General features: G+C 31.6%; 1 long non-coding RNA gene across 2 annotated transcripts; it reads right to left on the reverse strand.

Annotated features, from left to right (window-relative positions):
• Nucleotides 1-7852: 7852 nt before the first annotated feature.
• On the reverse strand, nucleotides 7853-12376 carry LOC139481839 (uncharacterized). Of its 2 annotated transcripts, none has more exons than XR_011654707.1 (4): nucleotides 11249-12376; nucleotides 10103-10643; nucleotides 9556-9622; nucleotides 7853-9239 (listed from the first exon to the last, which is right to left on the reverse strand). It is a non-coding gene; the product is annotated as an uncharacterized lncRNA (long non-coding RNA). The 2 variants fall into 2 exon arrangements; XR_011654708.1 differs by having other exon boundaries at nucleotides 9115-9239; nucleotides 10103-10308; nucleotides 11749-12376.
• Between the last annotated feature and the right edge of the window lie 517 nt (nucleotides 12377-12893).

Consider the following 12893-nt stretch of genomic DNA (forward strand, 5'->3'; position numbering starts at 1 on the left):
ATGAATGTCCTTGTTGTATCAGCTGCATTGTTCAAAGTCACAACAAATGTGATGAAATCGTAAAACTAGATGACGTCATTCATAACGTCAAGAAATCGAATGCATTCTACGAAATCGAGCAGACATTGGCAGAAGTATCCGAACATATAGGGAAAATCATAAAAGATCGACAAAACAACCGGAAGACATTATCTGAGACTCGGAAGCAGATTGAGAAGGAAATACAAGAGACCCGAACAGCAATCAATAATCATATCGACAAAATACAAGCAGATATAATAAAGGAGCTTTATGCGTCGGAAGACAGGGAGAATAAGAATATCTGTCAACTGCTTATTTCGTTAGAGGAAAAGCAACAAGAGATTGAGATATTGCAGAAGAACATTATAGATATCAAGCAGCATGCCTCAGATCTTCAGACATTTTTGTCAATTAAACGAATCGAAAAGGAGATCGCTGGCAAAACTGAATACCTTAATTCAATATCAAGTAAAGAAAATATGAATCAGATAGTTCTGTCATTTAATATCAATTTTATTCCTGACATCCCAAATTTTCGAAAGGTAATAGTTGAAAGTACACCAATATTGAGCTTACTAAGAACAAGCGAAAACAAGCTCAAATGATGGTGTCAAAAGTATCACCAAGATTGTTTGAAAATATCAATCTTAAGTTACAACAGACGATTGATACGAATAGAAAGAGAGACACATTTGGTACATGTCTGCTTCCAGATGGAAGAATTGTGTATACAAACCACAATGACTTTGGCGTAAGAAGTGTAATGGTGTTGAACGCAAATGGATCTCTGGATTTTGAAGTATTGTTACCATCATCAAAGTTAGCATGCTTTGATGTTACATTCATTACAGACAACAATACACAAGCTGTATCATCTGGTGGTTCTATTTTCATGCGAATAGACATTATTGACATGCAAACCGAAAAAGTCAAGAAAACTATTCCGTTAAAGGGTAATTTATATGGGATAACATATGATGGAACTGGGTTAATTTTTTCAGAGTTGTATCATTGAATTCGAATGATCAATCTAAATGACGAGACAATAAGCGATATTTTCGGAGATGAAGTTCCTTTTAACTGCTACGTTGCAACATTTGGCGAAAAACTTTATCATACAAATACGAACGAGAACACAGTTAAATGTTATGATCTTAAAGGTAAACTACAATGGACATTTCAAAATGAAACCATTTTGCAGACACCAGGAGGCCTCACCGTAGATGGTAGTGGTGACATATACGTAGTAGGACGAAAATCAAACAATGTAATATTGATCTCTTCTGATGGAAAGCAACACCGACAACTGTTATCTACCAAGGACGGTCTCTCCGTACCATGGGCGATTCATTTATGTAAGGAAAGAAACATGCTGATTGTTGATAATAAAAGGGGAGAAGCATTTTTATATTCAGTAAACTGAACAATTATGCAGATATGATTAAGTGATAACAGAAAAAGTAAACAATTTGAAATATCTTAGCTAAATATGTTTCCCTAATGTCATGAATACAGTATTATATGTTCTGAGTTTCTTACATTGCATGTATTGCAATGGTGTCAAGATAAAACCATTAACAGTAGTATTTTCTTAATATCAGTTAAGAATTAACTCTTAAAAGGAAATGCACATATACACCTTTGTTAGGCATTGTCATGCACTTTAAGCTATTCCGCCCAGCGGCAGATCGAGGAATTTTAATAAGTGGGGGCCCACTGACTGACCTAAGAGGGGGCCTGCTCCAGTCACGCTTCAGTGATTCCCTATATAAGCAACCAAATTTTTCCCAAAAAAGGGGGGCCGGGCCCCCTGCCCCCTAAATCCGCCTCTGCCGCCCCCGATGTGGACGTGACATTAGCAGGCGATCCAGTAACCCTTAGAAATACAACCGGTTTCTTGCAGTTTGTTCGAAATTTTGTTTTTCTCAGTCACTTTTTGAAAATATGGGGTACTTTGCTAGGATCACAATTGCTATTCATATTTAAAGCAGTGAATTTGTACAAAAAGAAACTTAAATATCTTTGATAACAATTTCCTAACAGTAGCTGCAGTGTATCAAAAGATTGAAAAATGTATATTGTTATAATTTTACTGTCTATTAATCAGTCTTGACATTTGATTTTAGATTCTATTGATTTGAGACAAGGGGAACAACCACCGTTACCTGGTTCATACAAAATGTACAATCAATATCGTTTATAATTTAATATTAGTTTTATTTATTGAAATCCTTTATTCAATAAAGAAGAGAATTATAAAATTGGGTTTGCAAATATATAATAAGAAGATGAGGTTTTATTGCTGATGAGATAACATTCCACCACGTGTGTTACATGTGTTAGTGCCTATATATAGTATTAGGTCACAAGCATACCATGTAACGAATTTATCTTACCAACTATCTTCACATGTTGATTTTTGACTAGCGGCCTGTCAAAGGGATCAAATCTTCAAAACTTTATAGTATTTAGATCCTACTGCCATTCGTCGATACAGAAAACAAATGCCAACAATAACAACTTTTAAGCTTTTAATTTTGTTTATGTACAACAATCGTCTGTTGAATCTTTTCAGATTTCTTTTTTTTTAATGGACTCTCACCATTGCATCAACTATATATATGGCCAAATAATTACTATATTTATACAGCAAAATTGTACACTACCGCATACTTAAAATATGTCCTTGCTATCCTAAAATCACCTTTGTATACAATATACAATAGAAGATGAGGTATTATTGCCAATGAGACAACTCTCCCCAAGAGACAAAATTGACACAGAATTTATTCAGCTATACAGGCCCCGAAATGACAAGGACAAACAATTTTAACGAGTTAAATGACGGTGGCCATGGAAGTCGGAAACCAATCATGGTTTGTTTTTTTATTGCAATTTCCAATTGAGTATAGCTGTACACAACATGATAAAAGATTAATCAAACATGTGAAAATTTATGTTATTAGTACAAACTAAATTAAAAGTTGGACAAATATCCTGTTTAAAATAAGCAAATTTTTGTATGTACTTGGACTGGACATGTAAAATGCACTGACTTATAGTACTTGCATTTTGTTAACGATTTGTTTAAACAATTCTCATAATTGTTAACATAATTTTTATATGGTAACTTTATTTCATCCATATTTTAAATTAACTTCCATAAACTGCACCTTGAAATACATATAAAGTCTGGAAGAGGTCATAAGACAAACAACAAACTCCTTATAAAGCATATTCAATTGAAAGTCAAAATAATTCAGATCAATGATGATAAAGTGTAATGGGTGTCACAATGTTCACGTATGTCTGTAGTGAAATTTTTGGTTTATTAGGAAGATGAAGTTTGAAGTTACCATTTTAAATCATATAAAACAAAATCCATTCTAAAAAGAACTATAGTTATATTAAACGTTAATTCATTCACATCATTCCAAATGCTTTTTTGTTTTTTTAATTCATTGTAATCAGATGTAATCATGATTACTTTGCCAATGTAATCATTAATTTAATCAGACACTTTCAGAAATGATGTAATCATTAATTTAATTTAATCGTACAAATGACAAAGTAATTGTAATTTAATCAATTACATTGAAAGTAATCGGACCCATCTCTGGTGATTCCATCGGGGACGAAACGTCAACCAACAGTGGCATCGACCAAACGGTGTAAATAGTTATCAAAGGTACCAATATTTTCATTTTATACGCTAAACGCGCATTTCGTCTACATACGACTCAGTAGTGGCGCTCAGATCAAGATAATTATAAAGCCAAACAGTTAAAAGGTGAAGAGCATTGAGGATCCAAAATTCCAAAACGTTTTGCCAAATACTACTAAGGTTATCTATGCAAATGAACGAAACAAATATGTAAAACACAAACAAACGACAACCAATGAATTACAGGCTCCTGACTTCGAACAGGCACATACATAACAAATTCTAATGCAACAACGTTTGTAACGTTCATTTTGATTGGATAACGTCACTTATTTACATGGCATCAATTGACAATTGATGCTATGGGACGTACGCGCAATCGCAGACGGCATATGACAGATTTTAAATACATGTTTTAACGTTGTTTTCTGTCAGTTTCATTAGAATGGAGATAACAATATTGTGTTTTAAGCTCCGACGGCATCAATTGGGGATTTGATGGTCGCAAATACCCGTTTACTGTCTCCGCTAACGCGTCGCCAGTAAACTTAATTTGCGACCATCAAATCCCCAATTGATGCCGTCGGAGCTTAAAATACAATACAGTTATCTCCTCAATGTGGCAGGATCCCAATTCTCTCCTACCTTGGACAATGGTGTAACAGTACAACATAAGAACGAAATATACAAATCAATTGAAAAAGGCTTAACTCATCAGATGGATGGAAATACAAATGCTACAAACACAAGTGTACGTGGTCGGGTACTTGTACATCCCAAAAACAAAAAAACGTTAAGTACACATCTGATAGTAATCGCAGTTACTAACAGCTAGTTCAAAGCCACAAACAACTTATAAAAAATGCATCTAAAACCACTTTGAGTTTTGAATAACACCATTTAGTGAGTCTTCGTTTAGATATTGCATTGTAAGGTCACGAAAACTATGGATTCAGTTATTTTATTGGGTTTAATGTTTGTGCATTCAGGAAAATTTGCATATTCGTGGATTATATAGTTTAAGGTTTTCTAAAAGTCTATATATCGGCATACAGCAAATTTGAAAATCGTTGAACATTTTAATTCGTGGTTTCCCTGTACCCACGTCATCCACGAAAATTGTTAACTTACGAATAATTATAAATCAACAGCAGTGCAATATCAATTGGTGGATTCTTTTAGGTCAGTTTTAAGGATTTCATGAATATTCAGGACGCGAAAAAAATACAAGAAATTCAGCCAATTAACTGGCAACCTACAGACACCTTCATGAGTTGTTGCAAGAATAATTAGTGTGGAGAGATCGTGAAACCTCCCTCTACATAAAGCGTTAGACCATACGTTCTCATTTTCACCAGACGTGACAACAAATTCATACATTCCGTTCAGTTAAATTAATATCTCGCATTAAATCGACGGTCCAAAATAATACAAAAGTGTTACCTTTTTATATACGTCAGTGAATGCATGGCATTTACAGTAAAGCAGATCAAGTTAAATAAACAAGCAAAGTACATGAGTATAAAAACCTAGACAAAAAAGAAAAGGCAAGCTTCAGTCTTAACTAAACTAATTAAAATAAATACCATAGCATAAGATGATATGATTTAAGAACACTAGTATAATGATATCATTTATGGATCAGAGTAAGTCCCCTTGGAACATTGAATACATTTAGAGCAGATCTCGATCTTCGCCTGTCTGTTGTAGTTGTCTACTTTATATTACAAAAAATGTAATTGTAACATCTAGAACGACAACGTTACACAGCCGTTTTATATTAAGTGATTGTAATTGTTCTCTTATAACATGTCCAATTGTCACTCATTTGCTCCTAATTTGATATTTAATTCAATTGGAAAGAAATTCCTTATCTTTTTGTAGGTTTGTGTTGGCCAACTATGGGATTTTAACCTGTATAATAATTGTACTGAAGTATGAAAAAAATCACAACAATGTAAACAATAATATTCAACCTCTGTATAATATAAATTAATAGTACTCGTCGTTAATTCCGTTGGTCATACGGGATATGGCATAAATTATATAACAAGATAAAGTAACGCATGGACTACATTTCCTTTACCAAGTTAGGAATATGACAGTTGCTTTTCAGTTGTTCCATTGATTAATAGCGTTTGATTATGTCAGTCTTTATGGACTTTTTTTCTATTGAACTATCCTTATAGTACAGTATGCTGATACACATTTTTTGGCATGTTAATAAACAAATGAATATTTCAGGTTCTTAACCTATAAGCGTCCTTTTAACATCAATGTGTGTTTGCATGGAAAGAGCACATTTTAATCTTTATTCAAACACTATTTTTTTTTTTTTTTTTTTAAATATGGTTCAATTAAATAATTGTGATACAGATAAAAGTAATGTATTTTAATAATTGTTTTTGTTTGACCTTTCAGTATTATGTAATAGCGACTGGACATAACGCAAACAAAAAACAAACAATCTAAAAATTATTATTTTGAAATGAAAATCTCTTTCTTTTCTTCGACTTTACAGAATGAATAAACTGTTGCCAATTACAAATTACTTACAGCCTTTATAACATTCGTCTATAGATAAAACATTTGGGTTGCAAGTACGGCTGTACCAAATATATATTAAAGACATAAATCATTATACATTCACGAATTGACGACATTGGAATATTATTAAATAAATTAAGCCTTACTTCGTTTACTGATGTTAAAAAATCTGTCGAATGCATAAGTGTCAACAATATTTAAAATAATCAAAATTTAAAATATGTTTATAGATTGTGAGTACTCTGAGATCTGCTCTTTGTTTTTGTTTGTTAGAAATATTGAATATATATATAACCAAATAACGTCGAATCAACGTTTTTGTGTCATGATTTTTTTATCTATCGAATGAGTTGAGCCCTTTTCAACTAATTTGTATAATTTGATTTTATATTGTGTTGTAACACCACTGTTCCTTTAGAATACGAGCAGGACGAGCGCTCACAAACAAGTTTAATAACGTCATATCTTTAAGTGCCTTTTCCAAGTACAAAGCCTGTATTTAAGGTGGATCCCTACAGATATAGCAAATTTTTTTTCACCATTGAATTTTTCTTAAAATTTGCATACATATACTATACAATGGCCTCTATGAAAATTTGAGTTAAAAATAGTATGTCACCAGACTCGTTTCCATGGTAACGGTCACCAAAGTTGGTACATCACGTGTATGCATAAATACATACCTGATGTAGAAACTCTGGATTTTTTTCAAGCCTTTGAAAGTATTTTGAAGGGTTTGTTCTTCATTTATTACAAAATTATTATTTAAAATGTAAATAAAACACAAATAATGGCAGTTTTATTCATTTTCATTGATTTCGTCTCTAATTTCATCAACACTGCTCCACAAAAAAAACCACAGATTTTGTTAAAAATTTCTATTTTTCTTAAATTTCCAAAAAAATGGTCCAATGAATATTTTTTTAAATTTGACATAAGATGGTCATAACAATGAGCTTTAAAAAGAAATAAAAAAAAATATGGGTCACCAGACTATTTTTTGCACGAAAAATGTTTTTGTGACCCCTAACGAAACAGTGATCAACAGCAGTTTTTTGTATATCTTTCATTATTGGTGATCAAAGTGTGACATATGTTGTCATATCCTTTGTTAAACTAACACAGAATAATACAGTTTCACAAGGCAATCAAATGAGAACAATTTTTTGGTTTCTATGAACAACGGTTACCATGGCAACAGGACATGAAGTTGGAAAATTCAAGTTTTTGCATTGTTCTGATGTGCAAGATTAACAACCTAACAGACAATGGCAGATCAAATACCATGATTTCAGACCAACAACACATGGCTTCTATGTAAATGTAAACAAATATTATGATACATTGTAATGCAGCTTATATTAGCATTACTGTGGTCTTAAATGAGCAAAATAAATTACTCAGAAGTTAGCGAAAATCAGCAAATATATATTTTTTTAAATTATCGATTCATAGGTAACAGTCATGCAAGTAAATGGATTAAAAAAGACTTTGTCACCTTTTCCACAATTAATGATTTAAGTCTGATGAAGCATAATGATAATACATTATATATTTCAGTTGTCATAGTAGCATAACCAAAAAATGATGAAATTATAACTTTTTCAAAGGTTTTTCAACTTTCTTTATTTTGAATGCCTCAATAATCAAGCAAACATATAACTGTTATATTTACAAATGTGTAAATAGTTTACTCCTCTGATTCAGTCAAGTACTTATTGATAGTCATAGAATTATTAGAGTTCACTGTGTTCTCAGTCAAAATTATCAATCCTTCCATATTGAATAGTACATGTTGCTCCCAGTCAGATAAAGCATATTACTATTAGTGGCAATTCTTTTCTTTCAAAATCTTTGTTTTCTGGTTATCTGTTTGCCTCTCTAATTTCTTATTCATACTTTCCCAAATTTTCTACGTAAATTTTCCAGGGGAACATTCTGTTGCTTCATTTACCTGAAAGTTTAATTTATTTATTTGTAATGAAAAGGTGTAATATATACTAATAAACTACTAAATCTATATAATATTTCAGTGAGTGCAAAATTAATCCAATCATGCATTACAACATCAATTTAAAAAGATTATATTATACCTGACTAACAAAGGTACTCATTAAGAGTTTTATAATATGATATATGGCCAGGTTTTTGAAGTGATTGCAATAATTAGGTCAGCTGATGGGTATGCATTTTATATTGCTTTTGCATATGATGGCCATCCTTTTTAGTGGTTTTTGTTTTGTGAACAATGGCAATTTGGAATGCAATAATTGACAATATAAATGATATAGGAAGCATTATAGGGTCCAATGCAAATAAATTCAAGGTATACATGTATATTTAATAGGTGTGACCTTTACCATATATGTGTACCTTAAATCAAAACAGTTGAACTGTTCTTTTTGGTAAAAATTTACATATATACAGCATGTGACCAAGTTTGAAATAAACATAAGTTATCTACATCACATAGTTATCTTCATTGTCAGAATTGTGGCACATAAGAACCAGTGGCAGTCTTGATAATATACTTTGTATTTAAATTATAAAATAAAGTACAAATCAATAGTGTAAAATGTGGATCACTGTGACCTTCTTTTGCCTGGAAGCTGAGTTACTTACTGAGACTCTGAGAGTGTATATATAAGTTTGCATGATCTGACACCTTTTAGTTGCTGAGATATACATTTGTTGTATATGAAATTGGATGTTTAATGTAACCAAAGTCAGTGAAGTGGAAAATGTAGGTCAGTGACATCTGTGTACAAGTTTACATGATCCTACATTTTATAGTTGAGTCTACTAAATATATTGTTCAAAAAGAAATGTTATAAATGCCTGCAAAACACCATTATCAGATTAAAAAGTCTCAAATGGAACCTAAGTTTTTTTCAAAGGTAACTACATGTAATTATCCTAAAATGTATGTATTTACCATTGACAGTCATCCTTCATTTTTCTACAAAACTGCTGCTAATAACCTGCTGTTAAATGATGACCATGAGACCTACAATTGATAACAAATTTAACAAAAATTAAATAAGTAAGTTAATATAATCAGATAATTTAGGATTCATAAAAAGTGAGAGTTTTATATTACTTTTTATCAATGTTGGTTGTTCAATATCAAAATAGTGAAAATAATGATAAAAAAAGCCATATTCCATATAATAACAAGAGCATTGCTAAGTATGGCATCCTCTCACCATAGAAGACTGTTGCTTTCACATGGGTGTTTAGAATCTACAATGTCCACTTTCACCTTGACATTTGGGAATATCTTTTCTATTAATAAAGTTAAAGTCTAAATTCTTTAAATTTACCTGTATTACTTTCATAGTTTCAACCAGTACCAAACATTTGCAATTCTGCAACATAACTAGCTTCAACCTAATGAAAAAAAGTGATAACAAATATATATAAATGAAAGTGCACGCAGTGTTCAAAAACTATAGCTAAAACATATTACATTTAAAATTAACTGGAAACTCAGGCTGTTAACAATGAAATTTGTAATAATAATATGTATAAAGGCTTTCAAAACCAAATAGGTTTCATTAAATTTGTTGAAATTATACATTAATATAGATTTCATTTAATAAATTATACATATGTAACTAATTCTAGTTCAATATTTTTGTTGAAACAAATTCTGTCATGTTCTATACATGAAAGTCTTCAAGTATATATAACAATGCTTTACCACAAAATTGATTTGAAATATTGACCCTAAACTTGAAATTATTACCAAGATCTGTTAATTCATTTTTATGACTGCTTAAGTGCAAATATGAATATAATTATGGTCCTCATTATACTTTATATCTACTTAGGAAAATTTATGAATTATATGACTAAAGGTTTAATTACCTTCCAATTATTCATTAAATTAACCATGTTTAAAACTGTTTCTTCTTTTGAATTTATTTACAGGATTCTTTTGCAACTGCAAATATTTTCTTTCCAGTTTAATTCTCCTTTTTCTTTAAGTATGGCTGATGAATTCACAGACAGTACATTCAATCCATTAAGAAAATTGTTGAAATGTGTGGCACAAATTCCTGCATGTATCATTCCTGAAAAATATGATATGAAATGTCAGTCTGCACATGTATTGGTTAATTAGATAAACTATAAACTATTTAGACTTGAGTTCATAATTTTATTTGGAATATACAATTGATTTTTTCAATTTATATTTATATAATATGATTGTGAATTCATGTTTACCTTTATTCTTATAGATCACAGACTCACATTTATTTCTAATAATGTGGAATGAGGGTGGGTGCCCCCCTTCTTAATTTTCTTTTTTGCCTTCATGCATTATCCTGCATTCTACACATCATTCTAAATGACTAAATATGTAAGGTTTCCGACCACTTGGTCTCTGATCACATGCAAAAGATGACTTAAGGTAGATCATAAGTAAATCTTTTTTGAGACAGAATTTTCTTATACTTAGCCAGAATGAAGATTTTAATATGCTCTTTTCAAAAATATAATAAAAAGTAGGGGTCACCGTGCTATTTTTCAAGCTATGAGTCGTTGAAAATTGCCTAAATTTGGTTAGATTGTTAATGGAAAAACACAATTGTGTGCATAAAAAATAATCTATGAGATAGAATTTTGAAATAAATTGTGAAAAGAAAGGTTTTGTAATATGTTTTAAGAAAATAAAAAGAAAAAATGGTGTCACCGAACTTGTTTTCTTGCTACAAGTAAAAAGAAAAAAATTCCCTATCTGTCCAGTATAAATTTTTTACTAAAAGAGTTATCTTCCCTTAAATGGCTCATTTGAAAAAAATGATTCAAAAAGCAAAATAAAATGATATTTGTTTAATTATTTTAAATTATACAATAAATTGTCAAGTTTTCTTTATATTATTAAACAGTCTAACCATCAAATTACAAATCTGTCTCCAAATTTGCAGATTTAGGCAAATAACTAGACCGATTTTTTACTGTGATTGAACTGATTGTTCAATCCAAGATGGCGGTATACCATGAATCTACCTTAATATGAAAATTCTGATTATAAAATAAAGAAAACTAATATTTTGAGTTTGTAAAACATTATTTTTGTGAATGAATCATTGTGACTGCAATTGTTTACTTTTTCAATTCTAATTTTATTTATGGTTATATAATTGCTACCAAATAAGTATTTACAAAATAATCCTCTCCTTTTGGATGCAAAACTAAAAAGCCCCTTATGTATAGATGTCTTTGTGTACATTGCAAAAATGATAAATAACTTCCAGGGGCAAAATTCCAGAAAAATTACTAAGTCCAGCTTCATAAAAAATTTGGGCAGCACTTCCCCTCAAAATAAAGCTTTTTACCCTCAAACCACATAAACCCCAGACCATAATAGAGGGGAATTAAAGAAAGAAAAAGAGAGGTGTGGGGCAGGTTCATTTATTCAAGACATGAAACCATACACCTTCTCCAACCAGTAAAATGTGTAAAGTCTAAAGAGAATATATAATAAAGAGAAAATTGAACTCTCTTACCATGTGCAGCTTTTGAATTGATAACAAATCCACAAGTCCCATTTTCCCCCTCGTTTCTACACTGTCACACATGATATGCAGGTTACATGCACTGCAGCTACAACGATATGGTATGGACAAAATGCTCAACGGCCTCCACCTCCTGGTCCAAGCCTTGAAGGTCGTATTTCCGTTCACAGACAGTATCCGCAGGGGACAGTTTTGCATCTTAACGAACATATTCTGCGCTAGGTGATCATCAGAGCTAGCCGTCGACCTTCTTTCCAGGTTCCGTCAAACGAAACATCACTGTCTGTGATCGGACGCCGAATTTCTCCAACTCTCAAAAACTTATATCATATGATATTATAAGTTGAGAATCATTTAAGACTGTGTTAACTTTCAGGCTGAAGCTATTCATATTCTTTATTTTTAAAGAACGCATGCATTTATCCTTTATGATAAACCTTCCTTTCTTCTGAGCGATGAGCTGTAACTTGGAAGTTGTTTACACACGTTGACAACAGACGACATCGGAACTGTTACCGTGACCTAGATATACAGGCGATATATCCTAAATTTTTAAACGGGAACCAGTTTTACATCAGTAAAATGTTGTTATCTCCCTTAGTATCGGAAGTCACCTTAATTAAGTGGTCGTCGTTTGTTCATGTCTGTTATATATTTTTCTCACCTAGTTTGTTTTATAATATATTAGGCGGTTAGTTTTTCTCAATTGAATTTTTATGCCCAACCTACGATAGTAAAGGGGCATAATGTTTTCTGGTCTGTGCGTCCGTTCGTTTGTCCTTCCATTCGTTCGTTCGTCCCACTTCAGGTTAAAGTTTTTGGTCAAGGTAGCTTTTGATGAAGTTGAAGTCCCCTATGATATTATCTTTCTTATTTTAAGAGTTTTGACCCCAATTTCACGATTGACTGAACATAGAAAATGATAGTGCACATTTCAGGTTAAAGTTTTTAGTCAAGCTGGTTTTTGATGAAGTTGAAGTCCAATCAACTTGAAACTTAGCATACATGTTCCCTATGTTATGATCTATGTAATTTAAATGCCAAATTAGAGTTTTTATCCCAAGTTCACGGTCCACTAAACATATAAAATGATAGTGTGAGTGGGGCCTCCGTGTTCTATGTATTTCATATTTGTC

Source organism: Mytilus edulis, chromosome 7, assembly GCF_963676685.1.
Source record: "Mytilus edulis chromosome 7, xbMytEdul2.2, whole genome shotgun sequence".
Taxonomy (NCBI): Eukaryota; Metazoa; Mollusca; class Bivalvia; order Mytilida; family Mytilidae; genus Mytilus; species Mytilus edulis.